General features: G+C 43.6%; 1 protein-coding gene and 1 long non-coding RNA gene across 2 annotated transcripts in view; both read right to left on the reverse strand.

Moving 5' to 3' along the window:
• Window positions 1–18,872, reverse strand: part of NAV2 (neuron navigator 2) — a 779,302-nt gene that overhangs the window by 604,902 nt on the left and 155,528 nt on the right. The gene's annotated exons all lie outside the window — the stretch shown is intronic.
• Window positions 6,666–11,282, reverse strand: LOC134740252 (uncharacterized). Its single transcript, XR_010127574.1, has 2 exons — window positions 10,649–11,282; window positions 6,666–6,882 (listed from the first exon to the last, which is right to left on the reverse strand). It is a non-coding gene; the product is annotated as an uncharacterized LOC134740252 (long non-coding RNA).

Here is an 18,872-nt window from a genome sequence, read left to right on the forward strand (position 1 = left end):
AACCCCACTGCTGACATGAATACTTGGGTGTGTTGTATATGGTGACCCTGGTCTGTTGCCCAGCCTCTGGAAACTCAGGTCCTCATCTAGGTGGAAACACCAGCCCAGCAGGAAGCCCCTTGGCTTTATTGCAGTCCTCGTTTATCCTACTCTCTCTCTGCGGAGGTTGTTGAACAGTCAGAGGGACCAAAATAGAGCTAGCCAAAATTGCAAGTGCATTCTATTATCTCCCCCAAACCCTCATGCTCCTGTCCCACAGCATCAGCCAAAGGAAAACAAGACAGGGAAAGTAGACACGGCTCATTTTGCTTGTAACAAACAGATGAGTTGTGGTGAAGAATTAACCAAGGTGCACAAATTAGCACAATCCTATAGGCTGTAAATAAATCAGCCTTAAAAGTATTCACAACTTAAGCCTCTTTTATCCTCAGCTGAGAAACTCTTCTGTGATTTCCTGCCCACGGTGTTGTTAGTGAGGGTAGCAGTTCTGGACTTTGGGGGTGGGAGTTGTTAGGAAAGGTGGCAGTTCATTTGGTATTGTGGGGCTCAAACTTCAATACCACACCATTGGCTTAGGAGAAAGAGGGGCCTATGTCACCTTTTACTTGCAGCAAAAAGACAAAAGATCCTATCATGTGGTAGAAGTTGTTCTGTGTTCTGCAGCTCTTGGAGTCCCTTAGGGATCTCATTTGATCTCAAGTCTTTAAGTCCATCTCTACACATTGATGACATCCCAATTTATATCTCCAGCCAGGACATCTTCCTGAATTCTATGCTCATAACTCCACCTGCCTATTTGACATCTCCACTTGCACATATAAAGAAATCTCCACAGTAACACTTTAAAACCAAATTCCTGCTATTCTCTCCCAAACCTGCTGCACGGGCAGCCTTTCCCATCTCAGTCAATGGCAAGCCCGTTCTTCTAGTTGCTCAGGCTGAAACCCTTGGAATCAACCTTGATTCCCTTCTGTCACTCACATGCCTCATCCCGTCAACCAACAAATCCTCCCAGCTCTACCTTCAAAGCAACCACAGTCCTAGCACTTCCCACCCCCACCCTGCTTCCACCTGGCCCAAGCCTCCAGCATCACTTCCTGAATCGCAGTAACTGCCTTACAGTGTTATTTGTATCAAGGGGAAACTGGAAACTATTCTAGTATCCATAATACATATTTTATCAAATAATTTTCAAGGCTTTTGTACTCTGGGTTGTCAAACTATTTAAGATGCTGCTGAAGAACAATTAGCATCTGGGAAGATGTTCACATGAAATTACAAAGTGAAAAAAGGATATGTAGAAACTGGAAAGTTATATTGGAAAATGCTCTCTGGTTCTGAAACTGTAGAATTTTAAATTTCTTTTTCTATGTTTGTGCTTTCTACACTTAAAAAAATTGTGTTCATGATTAGGAAAAAAAATACGATTAAAAATAAAATGATGGAAAAGTAAAACACAGAAGTAGAGACAATACATGGTTGATGTAGAGGACAGAGAGGCTGCAAGTTCCCTCTCAGGCATAGAATATAATATTTGAGCTGTAAGTGCTGTGAGCTCCCATTTTATAAATGGAAAAAGAGAGGTCCAGAGATACACAGTGAGTTGCCCAGAAAAATAATGCCTGCTTTCATTTACTCCTGTGTACCAGACATTGTGCTATGTGCTTTTTAAATATGAAAATTTGTATTCTCCACACTGGCTATATGAGGTTAAGAATAGTTCCCTCTACCACTCCATCCACTCTACAGATGAGGAGACTGATGCTTATACAAGTTATATAATTTGCCCAGAATCACATGGCTAGTCATATTCAGAGCTGGTATCCAAACCCCAAAGATCATGCTCTTATCTATTACTGTTTTGCTACTTTACAAAGTCATACATTCAGCTGGGAAGGAGAGCCTAGATTTCCAAACTCCCAGTCATCTTGCACCATTTTGAAACGAAGTGTGGATGAGTAGAATTAAACAGCTCAGAGGCCCCAAAAACTCCTTCTCATGTCCCTGCTTCAGCCCAGAGCACAGCCTGGGCCTGCCTGGGCTGTAGCCATCTCTTCTGGTTCAACTCATGAGTCCAAAGCTTTTCCCTCTTTGAAGGAGCAGCTGCTGTGGGCAGGAGACTTCCAGAGAACATGAAGTAAATCAATGTTGGAGACTGGCCTGGCATTGGAAGTTTCTCCCAGAGCCTGGCCTGCCACCCAGAATTCTCTCCTTTGTGAGTCCCACCGAGGCAGTAAATGCATAATGGATTTAGGGACCATCCCCTAAGGTTAAATGTCAAACACACCTTCAAATAAAATGTCAGGGATAAAAACAGCTAGTGAGTTGGTCTCTCTGAGATGCAGAGAAAGTGTACTCTGGTCATTCCCGCAGCTTCCAGGCTGTGTGGAGAATCCTGTGGCCTAAAGGGGAGAATTGGGTTGAGGAGTTGATAAATATTTTCACCTAAAATGTCAGTAAAAATAAAGTCAGAAAAACCGCAATGTTAAAGAGCTGCAGAATGTGTGTTGAGAGGATCTGGTGAGACAGTGTTACTTAAACCCTGGTGAGAGAGTGGTGAGAGAGTGTTACTTAAACCCTGGGTGAACAGAATTGTTGTTCTAGTACTGAGGACAACAGTCTCCCTCCAAGCTTGAAAATGAGAACATTAAGATTTTCCTGCTAGAGGCACCCTCCAAGACAAACACAATACACCCTGGAGCAGAGCTGCGCAAAAGCATCATGAGGAGGCAGAATAGCCCCCAGCCTGTAGGCCTAGATGCTAACTTTGGTGCAAATCTTAGCATTGTAAAAGAAAATATACAGATCAGGCTGAAATGGTGGGGCAGGGCAGAGACTGGCATATTTGTCTCCTGGGGCTGCCACAAACTGGGTGGCTTAAAAGAAGAGACATTTATTGTCTCACATTTCTGGAGGCTAGAAGGCCAGAATCAAGGTGTGAACAGGGCCGTGCTCCCTCTGCAGCTCAGGGTAGAATTCTTCCTCGCATCTTCCTAGCTTCTGGTAGTGGCCATCAAGCCTTGGCATCCTTTGTGTACAGCTGCATCACTCTAATCTCTGCCTCTTCATTGCACAGAGTTGCACATCCCGTGTGTGTCTGTCTCCTTTTCTTATACCAGTCATATTGGATTAAAGGCTCACTCCACTCCAACAACCTCATTTTAACTAATTACATCTGTGATGACTTTATTTCCAAATAAGGTCACATTCTGAGGAATTAGGGTTTAGGACTTCAACATAGCTTTTTGGAGGATCCAAGTCAACCCATAATAGTTGGCCCACAAAAGAAATGAAAATAATTGGAGCATCAAAAGGGAGAGATTTACATAGTGTGCCAAGCATCCCTGTGCTTCATGGGGCAGGGCCCATGACTGTCTACACCACCAGATCCCCTGAGGCCACACCCTGGCCCAGGACACCACTCTGTCCCCTCCATAGAGATGCCCTGCTGCTGATGCACAATGAAAGGAGTGTGGCAGCCACACCAGGGTGCCATCACCCTGGGATCTGACTGTGTAACCAGTCGGGCTTCCCAAAGTAGCCCTACTCTACAGTTTTCCATGCAAATAGCCACTGCAAAGATTGGGGTCATTCCACATTCTACTTGTTTTTCAACACCTGTGGGTCTCAACTTTTTCTGGTTGAGAATAACACCCCTTTGAATGCAAAAACTGTGGATGACACACTGGAAGAGATAAAGAAACATGAAACACCACCAAACAAGTCAGCAAGAATAACATCACCATTGCTGCAGCAGAAGCAAGTCTCACCCTTTCTATAAAAATGCCCAGTCATCACACTTGTCACGTGTGGTCTAGAAATGCATCCACAGAAATCACAAGGTTCTAGTCAGCCCTCTACACTGCCCCCACCCCAGCCTGGGTCTCTGTGCAGGTAGAGTTACGTATCGTCCTTCTTGGTCTCCCCTACATATTTCCAAAGCAAAGTTCTCACATATCTCAAGAAAATCAAAGGGATTCACTATTTTACTTCTTTACAGGTTGTATCCCTCTCTTTGCAGCATCATCCAAGCCAGTGTCACAGCACAAGTATTCAGTTATTGCAAAATGCAATATCGTGCTGATCTGCGTAGTCTGGAGGCATGCCTGTGAAGGGCTGTGTGGCATGTCAGTATGAAGACACACTGCTGGGAAACCCTCTCCAGCACTGACAAGGAGAAGGAGACCACGGTATTTTCAAACATTTTCTTTTCTCCTGGCAAAGGTTGAAACAGAAAAGTAGCTTCCACCTGGTCCCGAGTTATTCAGCAATTCCAATTAGTCATTTTGCCCCATTCTAGTTAATTGAGCTTTCACTCTAAGATCCTAAAATAAAATGTGAATGCAGAACAGTTACCTTGTGGTTTTAGCCTACCAGCAGGGGATGGGACCCTTCCTTTTTAATTTTTTCTCTGCCTCCCTCCCCGCCATGTAGCCTCCCTCTCTGGTTCTCCCCAGACACATGGGCCATTGGTAGTTCGTACCTCAGAGCATTTACCATTACTGCCCACCTTGCTCAGTCTCCTATCCTGGAGGCCAGTTTTAGTCTCTGTCTCTAATTAAGCCCCAGCCTCTGTACCCAGAATCTTCCCAAGAAAGCAAGCTACCAGCTATGAGTTTCACTTTACAGCCCACGCAAGGCTGTTTTCCCTGAAGACAAACTGCCACCCTCCCTGCAGCCCCCAGCTCTCAGAGTTGATCAGACCCTCCCCTCTTTCCACCCCTCAGGGTCCCAACAGAGCCTCCTAGGTAGAGAGCACTCCAGGGAATGAAGTGGTTTCCTGATGGGAAGGGAAACAGAGAGTTTATCTATTTCCTTTGGAACCTGTCCATGCAAAGCAATGTCAAAGACTGGGCTGGGGTACAAAAGGCATTAGGCAGGGACCCAGAGGGCAATGTGCAGAATTCTGGCCACAGCCCCCAGAATGTGTTGTTACTGGCTATGTCCATTCTTATTTGGCAAGCAGTCTTTGGACAGGCGTTTGCTTTTCAGGCTGGGCTTGATGTGTCCTGGGTCAGAAGGGAAAGGCTGGTGGCCATGCCAGATCGCAGGGCTTGAGGCTGGGGGGAGGCTGCAGAGCTTGGCAGGGTTCCAGCAGCGGTGCGGGCTGAAGGGAGTCACCACCAGGAACCCAGGCCTGGGCAACAAGAGGTTCTCTCATTCTGGCTTCTCCCTCCAGCACCACCTGCCAGGCCAGAACAGAAAGAAGGGCGATGGAGACTGGCAGAGGAACAGCAATTACTGCTCGGTGAGAAGTAAACAGCATCTGCTTCCAGAGGCTTTACGGACCACAAAGCCGGCAGGAAATAGCTCCTGCTTCCCAGCCTAGAGTTCCTCATGCACTAGCCCTCCCTGCTACAATTTTGATGGTTTTTTGCATATTTAAAGAATTGTGCAACCATCACCATGATCAGTCTTAGAAAAGTTAATCACCCCCGACCCCAGAAAACTCTGTATTCATTAGCAGTCACTCCCTTTCCCCTTCCCACCCCTCTCCAACATTAGGCAACCACTAATCTACTCTCTGTCTCCATAAACTGGTCTATTTTGGACATTTCACATAAGCCTCCCTGGATCCCAGTTTAAGCATCCTGGGGTTTGTCTGCCTGCCAGAGCCATGGTGCCACTGGGGCTACCTGTCCTGTGGGATGACAAGGCAGGTCCAAACCTTTGCCTGCTCTCCCACCCATTCCTTTTGTGTTAGTCCATGAGTCTCCTGACTGTTCTCTCCAACAACAACACAGACTGACAAAACCTACTGACTTGGAGTCAGGTACAGACTTTGCTATTTTCTGGCTGTGCGATCCTGATGAGTCACATGAACCTCCTGGACTTATTCCTCAGCCTAAAACCAAGACTAATAAATCAAGTCTATCTCACAGCCTTACGTGGGGGATCAAAAAAGATAGAGCATGTGAACGCACATTGTACATCACAAAGCTGTATGCAAATAAATATCGTGTAATTTCAGCCCTTTTTGAGCTTACAAATAAAAGTAAAAATCTCGTAACTCTAAGTCCTCCCCTTCCTTGCCTCTATTCCTCTGTGCTCGTTGGTCTGTGCGCCTACTACACAGCTGCCAAGGATAACTCAAGAGACCCAGCCATGAGAAGCAAGAAGAGAAGAGCTGACTACTTTCCAAGTGTCCCTAGATGAAAAAAACAAAATGATCAGCCCTGGGCTGGGTAAGCTGTCGCCCAAAAAGTGCTGGCCCTGCCACAACACACAGGGCACCATGAAATGACCAATGGACTTCGGGCTGGGGCAGTCCTGGGTTAAGCGCGGCTCTGTTGTGCCATCTCTGCCAACGTAATTAACCTCCTCTCACCTGTTTCCTCACCTGTACAATTTGGAATAAAAATATTTACACCCTTGTGAGGTATCTGCTAGGATTGCCCGACATAAGGGCTCAGCACGGAGCCTGGCTAAAGATAAACAATGAATTGCAGCCACTGTGATTAGTGCTGTCATGATTGTAATGATTACTGCTGTTATCAAAGAAGGAGACAACAAATCAGTACGGAGCACTGGCTCTCATGCAGGTTTCAGGACAGCATCCACAACCTCTCTGGACCCCAGTTTCCTCATGTTTAAAACAGACATAAAAATAGTACCAAACTCATAGTGTAACTGTGAGGGTTAATGAGTTCACACACTTAATGTGCTTAGAACAGAGAGCTATGGATTTATCACTGGATCTCCTAAGACAGTTTCCCTCATCCTCTCACAGATCCACAACCACTCCTGTGTTTCTTCCTCTCACGTTCTCCTCTATATAATCTCTCTTGGTCCCTGTTTTCCATTTAAAAGGTTCTTCTGGTATTTCTCCAACTTCCATAACAGCTTCTAGTTTTCCAATCTCATCTAACCGTCTGTTTGCACCTGCAAAAGTCAAAGAATTGAAACATTTGATAGATCCTCCTGGAAAAATGCTAATGCCCAGTAAAAGAATGACCCCAGGAATGAGAAAAGGCCTCAGACCCATTCTTGAAGGTGGGTCCCTGCCTGCTAAACCCAGCTCATAACATTTTTTTTCTCCTATTTCTTTTCAGTTGGATGTTTTGGGCAAGATTAAAGCAATTCTAGCAAATGTCAGGGGCTCAACTGCCCAGTGCATTAGAATAAAATTTCGTTTTCTCCTTAGAGTTTTAGGGGCAGTGATTCTAAGGCTTTAGGGGAGAAACACTGATGAAATCTAAAGAACCAGCAAAGAGAAGGTGGGGCAAACAATTATCTTCCCATCTTGCCTGCTGCTGCTGATTGCATTATCATTTATCGCAGTGCCTGCTCTCACCTAGGAAAAGCATCTTGCAGTATCGGGTTGAATAAATATCCCAACCATCAGGGGGGGAATACAAGCCCAAATCAGCCAAATCTTAAGTGCATTTGCATCTAATCCCTTTATAATCCTTTCTATGGAATAGAGTAAAAGCTGAGCAAGACATTCCAGCCTTCCCAGGGTGCACAGGACACACACACCCCTGCTCAAACTCCATATTGTAATTACCCAAGGTGCCTCCTTTGAGGGTTTGATGCCCCAGCACTCATGCTAATGACATAGTTCCTGTCCAAGATGACTTTGTGCACTTGCATGTGTGCACACACACACACACACACACACACACACTAATAAACAATAGGGGAAGAAACCTCCAAAGGAAAGTGAGTTAGTTGGCACAGACCTTAAGGGTTGCCTCGCTCACTCATCCTCAACCCCGTTTTACAGAAGAAGACACTGAATTCCAGAGTAAGGGACTGACATGTCCTAATGCTCTGTCCTTTTTCTTTTTTTTTCCTCATTTGTCATATGCAAATAATTTCTTCTGTATTGCAGGGTATTTGAGGATACAATGAGAAACACAAGCCCTGAAATGTAGTAGATGCTTAATAATTTTACTTTCTGCTCTTCCTTCTCTAACTACCCAGTTATGTAATAATTTTGTTTTGTTTGCTTTCTCCTGAACACTTAGTAGGACCACAATATTAAGGAAGCTAGGAAAGTTATGAAGGGCTCACCTTGCAAAGCATAAGCTTTTCCCCCAGGGCAGATGGTGAGATTTTGGAGGTTTTACTTGCTAGTTCATTTATTTAACAAATTCAGAGTCAGCCATTGTTATAGGCATTTGGGGATTCAATAGTGAATAAAACATTTATTGAGAGAGATAAATCTTAAATTATTATACTCATAATCATTTAATTAAAATTCTGATTAAGTGATACAAAAGGCAGACAGGTGGCTATAGGAGTACATGACGGGGAACTTAGAGACTGGAGTGGAGGATAATCAGGGAAGGCTTCCCTGAAGAAGTAACATTTACATGCAGATATGAAGGGTGATTAGGAACTCGCCCAACAGTAAATGGGACTGAGAATGAGAACTGCCAAGAGAAGCCCAGGAGGAGGGAGTAGAAACATATGCAAAGGCCCTGAGGAGAGAAGGTACCTGCCACACTTAAATAACCAAATAGGATTAGCAAGAAGTCCAAGGGGCTGGTTTTGTGCTTGTATGCTTATTTGTTTTTCTTTAGTTTGGAAGAGGACAAAGGTCAGCATCCACAGAGCCCTGCGGAGGAAAGGCCATTAGAGTGGATAGTCAATGAGTCAGCCTTGACTCATCCTGACCCTGATTCTGACCCATGGATCAGGTCAGGGTAGGAGTTGCTGCAACTCCAGAGGAATCAGTAGGACAGCCTCAGGAAGAGAAGGCTGAACCCCTGAGACAGAGCAAGGCTGGTCCACAGAGTAGCCCCCATCAGCACGTGCTTATTAAAACAATCTCCCTCCTTCATCCCACCCCACCACTGCCCTTGCTATAAAAGGAAACATACTTTCCATTTCATCAAGGACCAATCTTTCAGAGCCAACTGAAATCCAGAAATGCATGTCTCTTAGGCTTCATGTATTTATTAATCCTCATCCCAGGGGCACTGTGTATAAGGGTTAAAAGCCTGGGCTCCGGAGTTAGACTGCCTGAATTTGAATCCTGACATTGTCATTTACTAGCTGTGTGACCTCAGGCAAATCTCTTAACCTCTGTGTCCTGATCTATAACTTGAGGATAACAATGGACTCACTGATAGGGTTGTTATAAAGATTAAATGAGATAATGTACACAACATAGGGACATATAGGTGGAAGCCTTCAATAAATGGAAGCTTTATGATGATTATAATGATGATGATTTCATTAATATCATCAGCATCATAGAAACCACGTAATGTCTATCTATAATGCTCCAGAAACTGAGCTAAGCATTTCACATCCTTTATTTTCAATGTTCCTCCAACTTTGGTTTAACGATCCCCATTTTCTAAATAAGGAGACAGGCTCAGAGGAATTAAGTGATGCAGCTATTTAGTGACACAGTGCAGATTCAAACCCAGGCTCCAAAAGTAGTCCACCCTCCACATTTCTATACCAAATTAGCCACTTCTCATCAAAAGCCTGTAAAATCCTGTTAATTACAACAAATGAGGATGAAGTCAGTTTATACTACCTGTTCATTAATTGGCAGATTTTTAACATCATTCCTTGTCCCAGGAGGACTCTCCAAAGGTCTATTATTACCATACAATTCTTTGGGGGAAATGAAACAACAGCTGGCCTTGCCAATCACCATGGCAACACTCCTGTAACTACTAGAACCATGTCAACAGCAACTTTATACATGCATACACCTTCCAAATTTGCACTTAACTGCTATACTATGTATGTACTTCTTCATGACACCACTTGAAGTTCAGGTAGAGGTATTTTCAATCAGCTCCAACATCCCTTTCCCTCCTTGGATGTTTCCAAGACCCCATCAAGCCAGGCACAGGTAGGGAGAGAGGTTGCTGGGAAGAATAGAACATTGCCAAGCTCTGGCGCCACATACTGCACTCTGGCAATGTGTAAGTGGAGGGCAGGCATTATGGGTGTGTGACCTCTGCAGTCACACAGGGCCTCATGCTCAGGAGGGCCCTGTGCTTGGTTCAATACTCTGCTGGCACCATCTTGAAATTCTTAATGATTTTTGAACAAGGGGCTCCACATATCCATTTATCAGTGAGCCCCTCAAATTATATATCCAGTTTTGTGTGAGGACAAAGCAATGGACAGATACTGTGAAGTTCCTTTCTGGGTGGCATTTTCTCTTTCTTTTCTCCTTCCTTTCAGAGCTGCCAAGGCACCCCCCACTCTAGCTCAAGAGCTCTACCTGACCAAAACTCAACGGGCTTTCCTCAGGAAATCCAGCTATGCTAATGCCACCAGAACTGAGTCAGAACTCCTAACTCTACAAATATGGCTCCTCTGTATTGAGTGCTTGCTAGATGCCAGGCACAACACTCAACTGGGACAAATATTATTTCTGATCTGGGAGATAGATAGGTACAATGAGCCCCATTTCACAGCTGAGGACATTGAGGCTCAGAGAGATTCAGTGACTTGTCCAAGGTCACACAGTGCATCAAACACAAATCTGATGAGCCTTCTCAAAGGCTCTTGATGCCACCTGCATCCAGAACATTCTGCCACTCACTCTGCCTAGGCTGCTGCCCTGCCTGACTTGAGCTCAGGCAGTTCTGCCATTTGGGGCAGATCAGCTACAAGTCCTGGAGTATGGGCCCTTCCTAGCCCCATGCCTATAGTTTCTGGCTCCTCTTACCTCTTCCAGACTTGGATGAAAACACTCTCCAGCATGGGGTGGGAATGGGTCTCCTGAAAGGCTGTCATCAGGACTGGGTGATACAATCCTGAAGTGCAGAAGAGTTAACTCCCACTAGGAAAACTTTGACCCGTGGAAAATAGGAGTTGAGGGAGCAGGACACATACATTCCTTCTTCCTCTCTCCATGGACTGCTTCATGATAGTCTGCCTTGCAGCTCATCCAGCCGAGTTCCACATGTCATGCTGAGAGCTCTTGTGTAGTGAACTTCTGGGTGTCTCCATGGCTGTTTGTGACATAATAGCCACCAAGGAAACACACCACTTACTGTGGCTTTGCATCCTTCTTTGCCTCACTTCCTTGTGTCTCACCTTTGCTGCCATGGATTTGCATCTTCCAAATGAAACATCTCATTTTTAATTTTTGCCCCAGCCTCTATCTTCTAGAGAAGCTAGCCTAACATACATGTAGGAAGGGCAGCCTTCCCACTCAGCCCAGAGTGTGGTGGAACTTCATTTAGGCTACATGTGAAAATCGGCCACCTGCTTTGCTGTAAATGTGATTTGTGGTTCTCTGTTCTCCCACTGCTGTAGGAATGGCCCCCACCTGAGGGATGCAGTGGCCATTCTAGCTTGCTGGCCAGCACAGGCCTTCCTTCTTCTTTCTCTCCCCATTCCATCTGTATGACCCAACCCCACCCCACTTTAAGGCATGGTTAATTGTTCATTAGTGACACCTGGCCCAAGTTGAACCAATGAATCTTTCCCTCTCTTGGGATTTTTAAACTCAGGACTATGTGATTCCGTCTCCTCTTCTTTCTACATACTTTCTCCAAAACCACATACCCAGTGTCTACTGCTCTAAGTAAGAAATCCTGGGAGTGGTAAGTGGCCATCCTTTCGGTTATGTGGGTAATGTCAATCTGCAGCGTGAGAGAAGAATTCTACCAATATGCAGAGAGAAACAGAGGCAGGAGCTACAGAGAATGTCCTAATGGCAGTCTCAGGTATGTGGCTTTCTGCATTCCAAAGCTCAACTGCTCTTCCACCCTCCCCAAGGTTCAGTTGCTGTGTGTGCTCACACATTAACCTCCATTAAACGTCCCTTGTGGCCTAATCCTATTCTAATTATGCTTTTGCCATTTGTGACAGACAGAAGCGCAGCTAGCACAGTATATTCCACCGAGGGGTGAGAGAATGGGGAGATGGGAAGAGGCTAAGTTTTGGACTCCAACAGGCCTGAGTTTCAATCTCGAACTCCATCACTTTCTATCTGTGGACCATGGACAAGTCATTTAATCTCTCTGTGCCTGAGGTTCCTCATCTGAAAATTAGAGGAATAACACTATGTTTCAAGGCAGATGTGAGGATCGAATTGGGACCAGGTTTACAAATAACATGCTTAGCATAGGGCCCACACACAGAAACTGCTCAAAAATGTGAATTACTTTTTTCTGCCTTACATGCCAGGAGGAGGGGCTATCTCTAAAGGCAGGCTTTGCTTCAGCCCCAGACCCCATTTGATTGGGTCAGAAAGCACTGTTGGTTACTATAAACTGTCCTCATTTCCAGCACTTTGGAAGGGTAAACAAGACCTAGAGACCTTCCCCAGAAATCAGAGACTCGTATCCTATCTGAAGCATACCTCTCAGATAGGATAGCTCCACCTTTCACATTAGGCTGCTCTGAAAATCCTCAAGAGTGGTCACTCAGCTTGGACTTGAATATGTCTCCTAACAGGAACCTCCCTCCCTCTCCAAAGAAGCACATTCCATTTTTATATAACTCTGACATGAATAAAGGATTAAGTTTCCCTCCTCCATCAGGCTTGGAGTCTTTGACAGATTGGAAACTCCAGATTTCTATGACAGTAGGATTGAAGCCTTGAAAGATCTTAGTGTCACCATCATGAGCCTATAAGAGATCTTTGAAAAAGATACTACAAGGATCACATGGCAGAAGCATGTTTAGTTTTGTACCAAACCGCCAAACTATCTTCCCAAGTGGACATTTCATTTTGCATTTCCACCAGCAATGAATGAGAGTTCCTGTTTCTCCACGTCCTCACCAGCATTTCGTGTTCTCAGAGTTCTGGATTTTGGCCATTATAATAGATGTATAGTGGTGTCTCACTGTCATTTTAATTTGCATTTGCCTGATGACATATGATGTGGAACATCTTTTTATATGTGTATTTGCCATCCGTGTATCTTGGTGAGGTGTCTGTTAAGGTCTTTGGCCCACTTTTTAATCAGGTTGTTTGTTTCCTTATTGCTGAGTTTTAAGAGTTCTTTGTATATTTTGGGTAACAGTCCTCAATCAAATTGTCTTTTGCAATTATTTTCCCCGCTTCTGTAGCTTGTCTTTTCATTCTCCTGACAGTGTCTTTCACAGAGCAGAAATTTTTAATTTCCAGCCATTATATTCCTTGACATTCACCTCAAAGACTTGAAAATTATGTCCATACAAAAACCTGTACATGGACATTTATTGCAGCTTTATCCACAATTGCCAGAACTTGTAAGCAACCAAGACATCCTTCAGTAGGTGAGTGTATCCATTGTGGTACGTTCAGACTATGGAATATTGTTCAACACTAAAAGGAAATGAGCTATCAAGCCATGAAAAACATGGAGGAAACTCAGACACATATTACTAAGTGAAGGAAGCCAATCTGAAAAAGCTACAAATTGTATGATTCCAGCCACATAACACTCTGGAGAAGGCCAAACTATGGAGACAGTAAAAAGATCAGTGTTTCCTGGGAGTAGGAAGGAGGGACAGATGAATAAGCAGAGCACAGAGGACTTTTAGGGCAGTGAAACTGCTATGTATGATACCATAATGGTGGATACTTATCATTATACATTTGCCCAAACCCATATAAGGAACAACAGCAAGAGTGACCTAATGTAAACTACGGACTTTGAGTGATTATGATGTGCCAATGTAGGTTAATCAGTTATAATAAATGTGCTACTTTGGTGATAGATATCGATAATGGAGGAGGCTATGTATGTATGGGGGGCAAGGAGTATGCGGGAAATCTCTGTTAACTTCTGCTCCATCTTACTGTAAACCCAAAATTACTCTAAAAAGAGGTCTATTCAAAAAGGCATTATATAACTCACTTTAATCAGGACCATGTTTACACAGTACTTTGTGTCCACACATCATGATCATAAGATCAAAATCATGTTGGAAACTGAAGAAAGAAAATTACTTGACAGTCTTCCAATCCAGAGGCAAAGTCCAGGTCCCATCTCCTTGAATTCTGGTAGGTTCCATGCCTACTTCAACTAACACAATATGGACACTGCCAGTTTCCAGAGCCAGGACTTATGAAGCTGGCAGTTTGTATTCTCCGCTGTTTGAAATGCTGTTCTGGGAGCAATGGCCTTCAAACCCTGAAGCCACCATTTTAATGTGGCCGCATGTAGGTGTTCCAGCCAATAGTCCCAACTCATATGTAAGTTGCTTTGCTGGAGGGATGGCTTGAAAGCCTGCCTGAATTCCTGACCCACAAAGTTATAATAAAATGATGTTATCTTAAACTACTAAATTTTGGGGTGATTTGTTATGCAGTAAGAGATAACTGAAACAACCTTTGCCCCATCCAACAAACGAGAAAACAGAGGTATAACGAGGTAAATGACTTGCCTAGATAGCCGGGCAACAAGTGAGGCTGGACTCCAAGACTTCTTATTCTTAGCCCCATTTTTCTACTTCATCTTAATTGCACTATGAAAACCTATAGCCGTCATCAGCAAAGCGTACCTGCCTTTAATTTTAACTAAGGTAACATTATCTGGCATTTCTGTAGCCTCGTGTCAGTAGAGTTCTTTGGCTCTGTTCTAAGCGCTTTACGTCGATTTACTTATTTAATCCTCAGAACAACCCTATGAGGTAAGTGCAATTATAATCTCTAAATTATAAATAGAGAAACTGAGGCACAGAATGATTAAGTAATTTGCCAAAGGTCATATAGTTGGAGGGGAGCAGAGCAGGGATTTGAACCCAGATATGTTTGTTCCTGAGACCATGTGCTTAACTACTGAGGCGTATTGTCAATAAAAAAACCTAGGGTATCTTAGATCTCTTCCATTTATTAGATAGATCTCTTCTAATAGAGATGATCTGAATTCATGGCCACTATGTGTGGTTCAGTGCCTCATATGGCTTCCACCATGAGTAATTTCTAAAAGGTCTCAAGAAGCTTTTAGGAGACTTGAGACCCATCGACTGTTCACTTACAACGCAGAGCAAAGCTAAAAAGGATATAACTGCTTTATATCCAGTTGGGTGCAGCATCTTTTTCTCTGCCTGAAAACCCAGCAGAGAAGCCAGGGCCACCCAACGAATGCCACAATTAATTTCCCAGAGCGCAATATTGCCTGTGGGAAGAAAAGACGCCGGCTCATTTCTTATTCATGAAGTCACACTGCCAAGCTTCATTTGCATGAAGTAATTTCTGCTGCTGCTACCCTACCATAAAATAAATCCATTTCTCCTACAGTATCTAGTATCTTTACACTAAGAGAAATGAGTAAGCAATATGTGCTATAAGAACACACCCTTTGGACCATTTTAATCAGAAACATGTCTGTAGCTAGCAGTAAGTGATTTTATAGGAATATAAAATGTTTTGGGCTCAACATACTCAAGGGCAACTCTGCCTCAAGATCTGTTTTTGGGAATGTGTTTAGCATTTCTTCCTCCTTGGCCAAACACTGAGGTTTTACAACCAGTGGAGTTGTGGAATTATAGCTACTGTACCATCGTCCAGAAAGAAAAAGAAGAAGAAAGGGAGGCAGGTCAGTAGCCAACAGAATCCTAATTAGATGAGTTACTAGAAATGTCGATGACTCCATGTATATAGAGAAAATAGTGGTCCTGCAAAGATATCCATACCCTAGTTGCTAGAACCTGTGAATATATTACATGCAAAAGGGACTGTGCAAATGTAATTAAGATTAAGGACCTTGAGATGGGGAGAATATTGTGTATTATCCAGGTGAGCATAATCTAATCATGCGAATCCATAAAAGTGGAGAAACTTTCCCCACTGTAGACAGTCAGAGAGAGATGTGATTATAGATGAATGTTCAGAGAGAGGCAAGGTTGCTGGCTTTGAAGATGGAAGAAGGAGCCATAAACAAAGGAATGTGGGCACCCCCTAGGAGTTGGAAATGTCAAGGAAACAGATTTTGCCCCCAGAGCACCCAGAAAGAAACGTAGCCCTTCCGATGCCTTGATTTTATCCCAGTGAGACCCTGTTACACTTCTAACCTATGAAAGTGTAAAATAATGTTTGTGTTGATTGAAGCCACTGTGTTTGTAGTAATTTATTACAGCAGCCATTGAAAACTAGTATACTTTGTATCAAAAGATCTTTGCCACTCACTAGCTGTGTGACCCAGCCTGAGCAACCTTACCCATCAGAACTAGCATTCCTCAGGGAATCAGAGCAAATTAGATAAAGCATCTGAAAGTTTTATAAGTCTTAAAGTGCATTGCAGAGATAAGATTTTAATATCATTAGTATTGTTATTTCGGTCAGTTATACTCTGTTCAAGGGATAGCCCATGAGGGATGGCTGGAATTTTCTAGTTCATAACGCTTAAAAGTAATTTAAGCAACTAATACCATCTTCCTCCTGACCAAATATTTTTCAGAGGTGATAAAAGTAAATTTAAAAAAAATACAAGATGTGCTTCATCATTTCTTCAGGACCTTTTCAAGCTCTATCCTGGATAGTAACTGGGGATGGGAATGGGTGTATCAGCTTTTTACTGCCACACTAACAGTATGTAACAAACTACCCTGAAAGTCTGTATCTAAAAACAAGAAGCATTTATTTCACTTTTGAGTCTGTAGCTCTGTGATCTTGGGTGGGTGTGGCTGGACACTGCTGGCTGTGGCTCAGCTCACTCTTATGACATGGTCAACTGGCTGTTGGATGACTGGTCCCTTCTCCACATGCCTCTCAACCTCCATCAGACCAGCCTGAGGAGCTTCTCATGGCCATGGAATAGGAGCAACAGTGGAAATGTGCCAAGGTCTTTGTAAGCCTCTGCATATGACATATCTCCTAAAATACCATTGGCTAAGACATGTCACTTGGCCAGACTCAGAACCAAGTGGTTCTGTAGTGAAAGAAAATGCAAAGTGATGTGGCAAAAGGGCATGGAGAGGATGTGTGTGTGTGTGCGTGTATGTGTGTGTGTGTGTGGTTGTGTGTGTGTGTGTATATATATAGAATCAGGGCCACTGATAGAGTCAATTTACTGCAGAGAAAAGCAAAGGAAATTTGCTTTATTTAAAATTTATTAAGGGCCTACTGTATGCTAGGAACTCATCTAAGGGATAGGAGATAAACATAATCTACCCTATGCAGGGAATTTGTATTCTAATAGAGTGTCTCAGATGAGTGCCTAAGGGGCAAAAGAGCAACATTTGATGTGCTCCTATAACCTGCCAGGCCTGGGCCAGGCACTGAGCATATAGCTGTGAACCTTATATTATCACATTTACTCTACACAATAAACCCTGAAAGATGAGTGTTATGCTTATCCCTATTTAATAGACAGGGAAACCAAGGCTGAGCAAGGTTAAGCTGTCTACATGCCCAAGTTCAAGATACAAAGATACATCTATCTCATTCCAAACCCCAGATTCATTCTGCTACACTCTGGAAAGCATTCCTTCACTGACTCAACACATATTTAAGTGCCTGTGCCAGGCACTGTTCACCTCTCCTTAGAAACGACTCACAACATTTCTCCCTTTGAGTATCTGTCAGATTTCACCAACTGCAAACAGAATCCCTGCCCTTTCCCACCTTGACCCCTGTGTGGGGTCAGCATGGTTAGGAGATGCTAAGTAACTCCTTTAAAAACAACTACAACAACAACAACAACAACCCTCTAGCAGGAACAATTTATCATCATTACTGTAACCTCTGGTTCACTTCAGTCTTAGGTTCCTGGCCTTTTATTTATAGTGCCTTCAAAGAGGTTCCACGTCATTAATTGCTCACCATTTAGGCCAATTAGATGAGGTTAGAATTTCAGGGCAAATCAGCCCACACAGGTGGCAAAGGCAGCTGTGCCTGCCTGGTGTACTGGCTCTGCCTTTTAAGAAATATAACAGCCCAGAGGTCGTATGAACAGGTTGGCTAGGCTGTATGGCTTGCATAAAATGAATGAGCTATAGACAGATGTTGACTGTGGACTTAATTTCAACAACACAGACTTGAACATGGTGAGAAGTTTAAACTAACAATTTAACCATAGTACTTTGCTACTCAGTGAGAAAAAACCTTGGGAGAAAAGCTTATAACAGAGTTGTCAACCTAGTGAATTAAACCTGGCTGAACAAAGCTTTGTACCTCTCATTATGATGTGACACCCAACAGCACATGCCGAACCCAGATTCTTGAGAAGAATCTACTTCAGAGCAAGGACCTTAGCTTTCCATCTTTGGAACACAGCAGACAATAGTAGCTCAATAAATATTTGAGTAAGTAAATATGTGGATGAGTGAACAGATGGATAGATGGGCAGGCAGATGGATAGATGAAAGAATGTAACAGAATAAAATATGGGAATGAACAGGTAGGAATAAATGTTTGTTCAATAAACAAATGGATTTGTGAGTTTTAAAAAATGAAGTTACAAGATAGTTATGGGGGTGGATGGGAAAAGGAAGAAAACATTTATTGAATACCTTCTGTATGTCAACACTTAATTTGTATATTTTCTTCTGAGTTCTAACTGCACCTTTCCAGAGATGCCTTAATCATCTTCTGTTCAAGAAAAGCATACTGAGGCTCAGAGAGTTTCCTCAGGAGACCTGGCCAAAAAAGCCACAATTCAAACCTAAGTCTGCCAATTTTCTAAAGACCGTGCCCTCCCCCTTTTGGGGACCAAACTCCTGGTGTGGTAGATGAGGACACCAAGGCAGGGAGAAATAGAATGATTTGACCACATCAGTGGCCCCTGTGTAATAAGATCAGGGGGTGCTGCCTAGATCTGTTGTCCTCTTCTCTGGAGGAGCCACATGGTGAATAGGGATAGCCCAGAGAGACTGGAGCCATCAGGGCAGCATGCAGAGTGCTCGGAGCCTGGAGTTTGGAGCCAGGCTGCTGTGTCTGAATCCTGACTCTATCACTTCCTAAGTGCATGTCCTTGTGCAAGTCACTTAACTTCTCAGTGCATCAGTTT

This window comes from Pongo pygmaeus, chromosome 9, assembly GCF_028885625.2.
Source record: "Pongo pygmaeus isolate AG05252 chromosome 9, NHGRI_mPonPyg2-v2.0_pri, whole genome shotgun sequence".
NCBI classification, from domain to species: domain Eukaryota; kingdom Metazoa; phylum Chordata; class Mammalia; order Primates; family Hominidae; genus Pongo; species Pongo pygmaeus.